Source organism: Meriones unguiculatus, chromosome 1, assembly GCF_030254825.1.
Source record: "Meriones unguiculatus strain TT.TT164.6M chromosome 1, Bangor_MerUng_6.1, whole genome shotgun sequence".
Lineage (NCBI taxonomy): Eukaryota > Metazoa > Chordata > Mammalia > Rodentia > Muridae > Meriones > Meriones unguiculatus.
In genome coordinates, this window is record NC_083349.1 from 82,316,078 (window position 1) to 82,328,235 (window position 12,158).

Sequence of the window (12,158 nt, forward strand, 5' to 3'; positions counted from 1 at the left end):
GAGTGAGGTATCCCAGAAGCAAAAAGACACACACGGTATATACTCACTTATAAGTGGATATTAGACATATAATATAGGATAAACATATTAAAATCTGTACACGTAAAGAAACTAACAAGAAGGAGGACCCTGGGTAAGATGCTCAATCCTCACTCAGAAAGGCAAACAGGATGGACATTGGAAGAGGGAGAAAATAGGGAACAGGACAGGAGCCTACCACAGAGGGCCTCTGAAAGACTCTAGCCAGCAAGGTATCAAAGCAGATGCTGAGACCCATAGCCAAACTTTGGGCAGAGTACAAGGAATATTATGAAAGAAGGGAGAGATAGAAAGACCTGGAGGAGACAGGAGCTCTACAAGGAGACCAACAGAACCCAGGGCCCAGGGGTCTTTTCTGAAACTGATACTCCAACCAAGGACCATGCATGGAGATAACCTAGAACCCCTGCACAGATGTCGCCCATGGCAGCTCAGTGTCCAAGTGGGTTCCCTAGGAAGGGGAACAGGGGCTCTCTCTGACATGAAGTCAGTGGCTGGTTCTTTGATCACCTCCCTCTGAGGGGTGTCCAGCCTTACCTGGCCACAGAGGATGACAATGCGGCCAGTCCTGATGAGACCTGATAGACGAGGGTCAGATGGAAGCGGAGGAGGACTTCCCCTTTCAGTGGATTAGGGGAGGGGCATGGGAGAAGAAAAGGGAGGGAGGATGGGATTGGGAGGGGATAAGGGAAGGGGCTACAGCTGGGATACAAAGTGAATAAACTGTAATAATTTTAAAAATAAATAATAAAAGTCATAATTATTACAAAGTAGATCCCAGTATTAATGCTATTGAGGTTATCTTGATTTTAAAGAGTGAGGTAGGTTAGACTTCTGTAATTTTAGGGAAATATCAGTTTTTTAGCTGAGAAAATACTTACTTTACTTTTTCAAGTGTACTAAAACTATTATAATACAAATGTAATGCATATAATATAAAACATATCAATTCCTATCTTCCGAGATATAAAATGTGTAAGTACTTAAACTGCTGTATGAATTTCCCTTTTGAGCTACACAAACCTTTATTATTATATTCTAATTAGGCCCTCGATGGTTTACTTTTTTAATGGACTGCTGAATCTGTGCTTACTTTAATAGTTATTGAATTTCCTGCTTGTATTTGTAGGGGACTTTAGTTGTTAAACTATTACGTTTGTTGCTGTCCGTATCTATAGATTTATTTGAAACCTTAGCTAATTCTGTTTAGTATTTGATTTATTATATTCAGTGTCTAGTAGAATTAGGCAAAGTAAGTAAAAGTCTTACATTTTTGTATTCAGAGTTCTGAGTGTGACTTTTTTCTTAGCCACAGTTATATTTTACTAACAACAAATTTGTCTTCTAAGTGTTCACAGTTTGAATCATCCAGCTGTGTTGAACTTTGTGAGAAATTGCTGCCAATTCTGCGTCTAGCTGTATCTATATAATTGAGAGTCATAGTGCTGAATAGTTGTAAGCTTCCACTTACTGCTGAGAAACTGGGTTGATTGGAAGGGAGGAAGGCTACTACTTACACTTTGATCCATGTAACTCATGATGTTTTAATAGACTAAAAAGAAAGATGACAGAATGCAGCGAAATTCATTTGACAAAATTTAGCACCCATGTATGATGTAGAAATTTTCACAATATTCAAAGTAAAGAACATTTTTTAATTTGATAAAAGAATGTGTATAAAAAGCGTAATGTTCAAAGAACAATTCTCTATACTATTAAGAGCAAGAACTATGTTTACTGTCACCATTTTTACTCAGTAAACATAAGAAATTTGATCAGTACAGAAGGCAAGAAGTAAAGACATGTGCAATGGACAGAAAAAAAAATGAAATTGTTCCTTGTAATGGAAGTTTTGGTTTAACAACTCAGTTATATTATATAAATATGTTTTTATATTAATCTCAAGTATAGGATTTTAGTTTGGCCTTTAGTTTGTCTATAGCTGATAATTATCTTGTGTGGGCCATGGTCATTGCCAGCTGGTAACAGGAGGACTCTGAGGATATAAACATGAGAATGAGAAAGTGTGGTGTGTGGTAGTGACACGTGGCCAGTGGCAATTTGGAGAGACCAGAGACGGACAGTATGTCAGCTTGGAGACAGATGGAGAGAAATGTTTCAGCGCAGCGGCTTGGAGGAGACTGCTCGCTACGTCTGCCGTTGACATAGATTGGTGTTGCCCCCAAAATAACCCTTCGACCTAAACAGCAGGGAGAAGTAAAGGAGTCTGTTTCCCCTCTCTGCTACCTAGGGCTGGGGGTTGGTATAGAGAGCCTTTAAGGAACCCCAATAAAATAGAGCCTAAAAGTGAATGCTACAGTCCATCATGCAGATGGTAGGCTTTTCTTCACATCAACTTCACACATAGAGACACACATGTGTGGAGGCACATAGCATTCCAAAACCCCTTGCGGTTCTCTGTCCTTCAGCCACAGACACATGAACACCAGTGAGAGAAATGCAGCAGCATTTGAAGCCACTTAAAACAGCTGTTCTATGTGTAAAACTTTACCACATTTTTTGAGGTTTTTATTTCAATTTTGGTAAAGGTTTACCAGTTGTTTTTTTCTTTGAAAATAACCATTTTATTCCCATTGGTTTTCTATCTACTTTCCTTTTTAAAATTTCATTGATTTATTTATTTTTGTTGTTATCTTTGTTTGCTTACTTTAATTTGCTCTACTTTTTCCACGTTTTTACCGTCTGAGCAAGATTACTGACCTGAGACTGCTGCCCTTTCTGACCTGAGCCTTCAGTGTCCACTTGCCCATCTCAGGACTGCCTCAGGTGTACCTTATAAATCTGGCAGTTTGCATTTTCTTTTTGAAAGATTTATATTTATTATATTTCTTTTTATTTTTAATTTTGTTTTTTTTTCACAATTTATTCATTATATATCTTACTTGTCCTCTTCCTCAACTCCTCTCAATCCCACCTGCCCTCCCTCTCTCCCCACTGTCTCCTTCCCCTAGTCTACTGAAAGGGGGAGTTCTCTTCCTTTGCCATCTGCCCATAGCTTATGAAGTCTCATCAAGACTGCCTGGATCCTCTTCCTCAGTGGCTGCATCTCCAGAGGATCAAAGAGCAGGCAACTGGAGTTCATGACAGAGGCAGCCCCCTGCTTCCTTTACTGGGGAACCCACATGGAGACTGAGCTGCCAGTTAGCTACATCTGAGCAGGGGTTTTAGGTCTTTTCCATGCATGCTCCTTGGTTGGTACATCAGTCTCTGCAGTACCCACTGAGCTCAGGTTTTTAAGCTTTGTTAGTCTCCTTGTGGGGCTCCTGTTTCTTCCATGTCCATCTCCCCCTCCCCTTCTTCTTCCATAAGACTCCCTGCACTCTGCCCAAAGTGTGGCTGTGAGTCTCAGCATCTGCTGCTTCGATCCTCTGTTGGGTGGAGCCTTTCAGAGGACTCTCCATAGTAGGCTCCCCTTATGTTTCCTCTCTTCCACTGCTTCTGGTGTCTATCCTGTTTGCAATTCTGAATGAGATTTAATTTCACTCAGTTCAGTGTTTTAAAATTTTTACCTCAAGGCTTCTTTTGACCTATGGATTATTTAGAAATTTGCTGTTTAGTTTTTTCTAAGTATTGGGTCTTCTGGTTATCTTTCTGTTTATATATCTAGTTCAGTTGCAATGTGACTGAATATTATTTCCGGTCTTTTAAATCTGTTTATGTGTGCTGTGTGCCTCAGGATCAGATCGCTCTTGGTATCTGAGGACTTGAGAGTGTGCACACTCTGAATGGGCTGTGTAAGTGACAGCTAGGTTCTGCTGGTCGATGGAGTTGAGATTTTCTGTGTCCTTCCTGGCTTTTGATGGTTGTTCTGTCTGTTTGGAGAGGATGTTGAAGCCTCTTAATGGATTTGTTTTTCATTGTTTAGATTAATTTCATCCTTTTGTACTCTGTATTTTCCTTAGTTTTTTAGTTTCTGGTTTCTTTTCTTACCTTCCTGTGGATTACCTGAAAGTATTTTCAAGTTCCATTTTGATTTGTCCATAATGTATATGAGTTTATCTCTTTTACCAGCTTGGGTGAAGTATAGAACCATAATTTCTTTTTTGTTCTTTTACTTTCTCCTATGTATTAATAATTTCTTCTACATGCATTAAATCTTTGTTGAAACTATGAAAAATAATTTCAAAAACCCAGGTAAAAGAAAAATCTATTTTACTTAGCTTATTTTTTTAAAAACTGTATTCTGTTTTCCTTCCTGGTATTTCACATTTTCTAATTTCTTATTTTTCTTCACTTAGAAAATTTGCTTCAGCCTTCTGTTAGGAAAGAGTTGTGACAATTTTCTTATACTTTCAACTTGGAATGTTTTGATTTCCTATACACCCACAAGGGATTATTTCACTGTCTGTTGTAATCTGCTGACATTTCTTTTAGTTTTTTACTTTATGCTGCTCTATCATTCAGGTTTCTAATAAGGAATCTGCTGTCATTTGATTTTTCTTTTAAAGGTAAGGTATCATTTTTGTGTACATTCAAGATTTCTGCCCTCAATCTTTGATTTTCTGAAATTTAATATGTTTTTTAAATAATTTATTTAATTTTATTTTATGTGTGTTGGTGTGAAGGTATCAGATCCCTTGGAACTGGGGCTATAGTTGTGAGCTGCCAAGTGGGTGCTGGGTACTGAACCCAGGTCCATTTAGAAGAGCAGACAGCGCTCTTAACTATTGAGTCATCTCTCCAGCTAATTAATATGCACTTGTGTGAATGTCTTTTGTTGTGTCTTGTGGATTGTACAGTTTCTTGAATCTATAGGCTTATATTCTGCCAAATGTTAGACGTTTCTACCCATTTTTTTCATTAATTAAATTTATTCTCTGACAATTTCATACATGTATATAACTCCACCTTTATCACTCCCTACTTCTATCAGCCCCCTCCACCACTTTCCTGAAAATCCCTTTCCCACATTCATGTCGTTTTGTCTTGCTTTGTGGACCACTGAATTTAACAAGGCCATCTGAGCTGCCATGGGTCTGAAACAGAAAAATTGGAGCCTGATGAGTTCACTACTAGATACAGAGCCGACGACAAGGCCTGCCCCTCCCCTAGAATCCATCAGTAGCAGTAGCTAACGGGTAGGCCTGCACACACACTCTAGCTGCTGTCTCTGGCTGACTGCTGCTTAGGGCCAGTCTTGCATAGGTGTAGTGCAGGCAGCTGGATCTATTGTAAGATTAATCACAATGCTAGCCATTGTATTTCAAAATGCATTTCAGAGGCTTTTTTTTTCTATGATCTCAAAAACATGAATGCTGGATATTTTGACTTAGTCCCAAAGAAGTTCATGGGACTCTTTGTACACTCCTCCCACAGCTCTCCCACCCTCACTTCCATGTAACCAAGTCATTGTTTCCTCTGTTGGTTATGTAGAATGAGTATTTATTCTGTTTGATTGACCTTTTATTTTGGCTGTTGTGTTTTGACTTCTGAATTTTCATTTAGCATATATATATGCATATATATGCTAAATTTTTATATATGCTAAATATTCTATGTGTGAATATATATATATGAAGACTTGGCAATAGGTGCCCTTCAGACGCTCTTCACAGTTGAAGCACTCCTGTCTCTCCCTTAAAATACCTTAATATCTTTTGAGCATCTCGTCTTATTGTCGATGAAGTTGCGGTATTCCTGGTTCTTGATAGGATAAAAAATTTTTAGTTGAGAATTGGACATTGAAATGCTTTCAATCTAAGTCTCATGTAAACTCTATATTAGATGTACTTTTGTGGCATTACTCCAGCTGGGAACCAGTAGAATTTGAATTCCATACTCCCTCCTCAGCCTTTTTGACCCCCAGAGGCAGGAGTGACTCTTTTTTGCTGCCTGGGTGGATTCATAGTTCTGGCTCCTCACATAGACTATATTGCTTGGTGACTATCTTACTGTTGGGTGATAGTGAAAGTCTTGATGGTTATGCAGACCTCCTCAACAAGTAGAGCAAAGGGCAACTGATTACTGCCAGGCTGAGGTGGAAGTCCAAGCTCCCGTGGTCTCACTGAGTGGCAAGCTGTCACCAACAGGTGGAAGTCTTCACTCTGTGCTTGTTTCTTGCTGATGCCACCGTGGCAGAAGTCCTGTGCTGCCCTTTTCAGTTTCCTGAGGGTGGAAATGGAGGCTGTTCTTCATTCCTTTTGGACTGCATGGGATGGAACTATGGGTTCTTGCCATTCATAAATTCTAATTGCTTAGCAATATATAGGCAAAATTGTAAAATATGGTGAAATGCAAACATAGGTATAACAGATAAATGAATTTGTCTCCTGTATAGGTAACAAGAGAAGCAGTCTGGCTGTTGTTGATGAGAGCATGCACCTGAGTTAGTGAGCCTTTGAGAATTCTCACTTTCTTCTGCCTATCAATTCTCAGTCTGTAAACTGTCATGTTTCCCTAAGTTTGTGCTTAGCACAGTGAGCACTTTGGCTTCTTATGTACCATGAAAAACGATACTAAAAAAAAAGTTTCTCAGGTGATTCTGACATAGCTGATGTTGAGAACTCATGGCCCAGGCTTTGAGAGTGCATATTTGCTTGTGGTTCATGAGACATTTTAAAGAAGACTATGGAGTTAGGAGATTGCTACGTGGTTTACAACAACAGCAACAAACCACAAAAAACAAACTAACAAAAAATGATTTTCATTATACTTTTACTAAGATACAGATTAAAGCAAGGTGACATGGAGGAATCTGGGAGACGGTTGTTTTCCTCTTACTCTTTTGCCCTGAATTCCTGCAATTTGCCAATTCTTTCTAGCCTAGCCTAAAGGTTACTCTCTTTCCATCTCTATCTTCTTGGCAAAGTTGGGTTTTCAGCTTTCCTGCCCTGATGTTTCTCTTAAACACTAAGAACATTCTTCCTGAAATTTCTTTTGAGAGCCAGAATTCGCAGAGAACCTTTCCCTGGTAACCGCAGGCCTGTCCAGTGCAGTCTCTAAGGATAGCAGTATTATCCTGTGCAGCGCACACAGAGGACCCACTTCTCCTGTTCCCTTAGATTATGTTCAGGCAAGCAGACTTGTGATGAATGATTGTGAAAGTTCCTCTAACTTAGTGGTTCTCACCCTTGCTAATGCTGCCACCCTTTAATACAGTTCCTCATGTTGTGGTGACCCCCAACCATAGTTATTTTCATTGCTACTTCATAACTGTAATTTTACTACAGATAAGAACCATAAATTGCATAATGTAAATCATAATGTAAATGTAAATGCTGGATATCTGATGTGTGACCCCTCTGAAAAGGTCATTTTACACCCCTCCCCAAAGGGTCTAGACCCATAGGTTGAGTACCACTGCTCTAAATAGAGATGGGACAATTGTAAGTTTCTAGTCTGGATGCTTTCCTCAGTGTTCGCTATAGACAGTGAATGGTTGGAGCAAGATTTGCTTTACGCTTTTTTCACATTTGCATTTTCTTTCAGCATGTTAGTGTTTGCATGGCTAGAACTTTACACCTGGACTGCTAACATCTTTTGTGCACAAAGAACTAGATCCAAACACGGGCCTGCACAGCCACTTGGCCGGTGCTTCTAACCGAGGTCCAGTTTTCACTTCATTTATTGTTTGCTCTTATTTGTAGTATTTTAACAAAGATGTTATTACAGTATTTTGTTTTTTAAAATGCCATCTTGACTGTGTATTACCTGTGTATTATGTTCACTCTCACAAAATAGCTTCATTTTTCTTTGTAGTTTCCTAAGGTAATTGTCCACTGTCCTTTCCTTTGCTAAGAAAACAGCCATTTGCTCTTACATCTTTGATTTACTGTTTTCCTTGCATCCTCCTTGCTCCTGTATATTAATATCCACTGTCGTAGCTCCTGCATGTGTGTTGGCTCTGCCATTCCAACTCCCTGTGACAGCTCCTCAGGTAAGCATTTTCTCCAGTCTAAGGCGTGAGGTTGGAGGCATGAAGCTAGTTAGGTGTTTTGAAGCACATTTACTTTTTGGCTTCTTCAGAGTACTTGTGATCAGGGAAATTAAAAAAAAAAATCAACTTAATGATAGGTTCAGTATGTAGTTAAGCAATATATTGTATAGAAACAAGCAGAAGATAATCATGTAATTTATTGTACTAATAGTCTTCAATCAAATGGTGTCAGAGATAAGATAAATTATATGGCTTTAATGCATGCCTGTGCTGTTTGGTTCGTGACAGGAAGTTTAAGGCTAGCCACTGGTAATCAACACTTTCTACAACAGGGTCTAATGACCTATTCAAACCCCAGAGTTTCTTACGAGGATCCTTATGGTTGGTCAAACGCAGTGAAGATTATGAGAAAAATCTACTAGTCTGTTAGTGATTTTTTAAAAAGAGAAAGATACCGTGGTTTTCCTGGAGACGCTTTGATAGACTTATTTATTTGAACTGTATGCTCAATGTCCATGCCTGCTCAGTGCTTGTTTGCAGGTATGATGTGACATTTATACTCACTTTATGATAGTGCTGGGTAAATAAGAGTTAGAGTTAAGCTTTTTATCCTTGGGTTTCTAATAGCTACTGCCAGGTGAGCCTTATATGCTAAGATTATCTGAAGATAAGGCTGCAGCTTATTGGCTCAAAGTTCAAAGGAGAACATTGCTTCAAGGACATAAATCACTGGGACTGTTATCTGCTAATTTGTAACAGAACAGCTGGGGAACGGCATTTATCTAGACAATCTAGTATCTTCCTGCAGTTGAGATTGAGGTCAGCTCCACAGGGCTTAGGCCTGTGCTCTGTGTTCTGCAGAGAAAAAGTTCAGATATGTTGTTTTCCCCCTAGTTTGAAGTAGCAGGTGATTCGCTGTCTTTTCTGAAGCTGCTACTTATTTTGTCCATTCCTGAAGCCTCACTAGAGTCAGTGTAACTATGAAGTCAACAGAGGTGAATCCCCCTGACTGTTAGCTCTATGGGTTCCAGGTATAAATAATATTTTAAAATTGTAATGGCAACACTTACAAGGTTACTTACATACAGGGCCCATTAGGTAAAGTAGTTGACTGACCTAGTGACATCCTGGTTTAAATCAGCCTAATTCCATGAGATTCGTACCTTATAGATAAGGTTGTCTGAACAAATAAACAGGAGCAAAAATACAGCAGAACAAAACAAGCCCCCACTGTTGCTGCTGGGCCAGTGACCCGGCCTTCATTACCTCTGCACCATGGTGTCAGCTCTCCAGGCAGGAAATATCTGATTATATGTGTTTATTTTGCTTTGCAATAGTGGCGTAGACTGCTTTTGAGGAAGAATCACAGGTATGAAGTGATATAAAATGTTTAAGAATGTTCACACCTGTTAAAGGATAGGCCTTTTAAATTTCATATTGATTTTATTTATTTTATGTATATATGCTTATAAGCATTTTACTTGCCTGTGTGTATGTTCACCGTGTGCATGTCTGGTGCCCACAAAGGTCAAAAGAGGGCATCAGATTCCCTAGGACTAGAGTTATAGACAGTTGTGAGGCACCATGTGGGTGCTGGGAATTGAACATGTGTCCCCTGCAAGAATTCAATTCTGAGCCATCTTTCCAATTTTAACCATTTTTAAGGGTACAGGTCTACTGACTCTTTCCTGCCCTCTCTCCCCAGTAGCTCTCTTGTTGAATTGCGAAGCATCTCTGTGGTTTGATTCACCTTTCCTGATGAGTATGATGAGTATCTTCCATGTGCTTAGTAGCAGTTTTGTTTCTTCTTTGCAGAAATATTTTAAGTCCTTCACCTATTTTAAAATTGAGCTGTGTATATTTTTGGCAGTTGAATTGCAAGGATCATTTATGGCTTCTAGCTTTCTATTTCTATGAAATTCTGTATTATAGGTTCCTTTTGCTCTTGTGATAGTGTTCATTGATGCACAAAGCCTTAAGTTTATGTGAAGTCCACCTTTTTTTTTTTGCCTGAACTTTAAAAAAAAACAAAACAAAATGTAGTTTGCATCTTATTTACATCTCTGTGATATAAAATCTCCAAAACCTTACAAGATCTTGTACTCATATTCCATCATAGTTTTGTTTACTTACTAATCTTTACATTGTTGAGTAGCAGTCCTCAACCAGAGTAATCAGTCCATGTTTGCTGGTGGTTGGTTAACTTGTCCTTGGGTTTTGTTTTGTTTTTTTTTGTTCTGGGTTTTGTTTTGTTTTGTGTGTGTGTGTATTTGCCCAGGCACTTTTCTTCATTTGCTTCTCACCAGATATAGTCTCCTGCAGATCATCTGTTTTCTCAGCACTTTTCTTTCTAAAACATCAGTGATGGGCTAGAGAGGTGGCCACAGCTGCTTTTCCAGAGAGCCTGGTTCAATACTCAGCATTTACATTATTCAGCATTTGAAATTTCCAGCATTCACAAGTATCTGTAACTCCAGACCCAGAGGACTCGACTACCTCTTTTTGCCTGAACTTTTGTTCAATACAAGAAGTTGTCGTTATCAAATTGTCATATTTTTCTCATTATGTTTCCTTCTTAGAGTTTTATAGTTTCAGCTCTCAGGGCTGTCGTTGATGATTTTGTCTTTCATTATAGCATGAAATTCATTTGTTTTGCATAAGCAATGTCCCTGATGCTGTTTGCTGAGAAAACTTTGATACGAATTTCTTTCTCTGATATTTGTTGAGTAAACTTCAGCCTTATTAACTCTCACAGCTGTAGTGTACGAAGTCCAGGTGATTTTTGCTGCTCATGCCCGCTTCCCCTCCGAGGAATCAGAGGAAGGACTCGGTGGAGCTGTTTGCTGACAGTAAAACCATTTATTGTGTCTCAGATCCTTTTAGATTTAGTAATTAGCTTTGGTTGTTGAAACTCAGAAGCATTATGATGCTTTTCTTATGTTTAAATGACAGCCCTGTTATACATCTGAAATTTTCTTTTTAATTCTTAACTTCTCTAGACGTTAGGTTATTTTTCTGTGAAATGAGATATTCTATTGTATATCTTTTACTGTGAATGATTTCAATATACTTATATGTCTTTTGCCAATTAATAAATATTTAGCAGACAGCAGAAACTCTCTCTTTTTCGAGGAATACGTTAAAATTAACATAGCAAAATATGTTTTCTGTACAACTGTGAGGCTGGGACCTTTTCTCCATATACCAACAAGAGTTTTAACTATAAATATTCTAATTCTCTTTTAACAATAAAAGTTCTTAATTTCTAAATGTTAATATAATTTATAGTATTTATATTGCTGTCTTTTTAATGCTGTAAGGAGAATGAGCATAACTTAATATACATTAAATTTATATACAAAAGAAGAGGCCCATCTGGAATCAAATGAAAAAGTGTGAAGATGCCTTCCCAAGAGAGAAGGAATTCTCAGACTTAGAAAGGGGACTTTTTGGGGTGCTTCCTCTGAGTTCCTCTCTGCTCAACAGGGCCATGATTGTATGCTGTGTGTGCCTATTTATGGTTGTTAAAGACCTTTTGTTTTGTCTTTTCACTCATGGCATGTAATTGTATGATTATATAAATTTACATATTAGTAGGTACATAAAATACCTATGAGTAGTTATTACCTGTTTTAATTGATTTTATTTCATAAAATTTTGTTACTGATGTTTTTCTTTTGTCTTAATAACATATATGAATAAAATGTTAATATTTATTGAGTATAATATATGTTTATTTCAGTTTGGTTTTGTTTTTTCACATGGAACTTGGAAGAGATGGTTAACACATAGGCTGTAAGATGGAGCTTTTTATAGCTTTTCAATTTTGCAGTATCTGAATATATTATAGCTATTAAATATTTAGCACTTAACCTATTTCTGATAAATTGAAGTGATACATTTTAAAACTTTTTTATTTAGAATCTTCACAATCTAGTATTCAAATCATAGTCATCATGATAATTTTGTTTATGGTTAAGGAATTTGAGTTACACCGCCTTTTTGAGCAGTAGTACTTAATTTAACATAAAGCTGAAATAGTTAATAAGTCTGGCACACAATAGCAAGATTTGGAAATGTATTTTTGACAGGGAATGCCTTTGGCAAAGGAACTATAAATGTGTCTCCTTTGGATCTAGAGTTAAAACTCAGATAAAATAAGAAACGATGTGCTCATGGGATCTAATGGGAAATGATTACATTAGTAGCAGATGGACTTGGT

At 37.9% G+C, this 12,158-nt stretch overlaps 1 protein-coding gene across 3 annotated transcripts in view; it reads left to right on the forward strand.

Moving 5' to 3' along the window:
* The window catches only part of Stk3 (serine/threonine kinase 3), a 348,343-nt gene that overhangs the window by 191,765 nt on the left and 144,420 nt on the right, over window positions 1-12,158 (forward strand). The window lies entirely within an intron of this gene.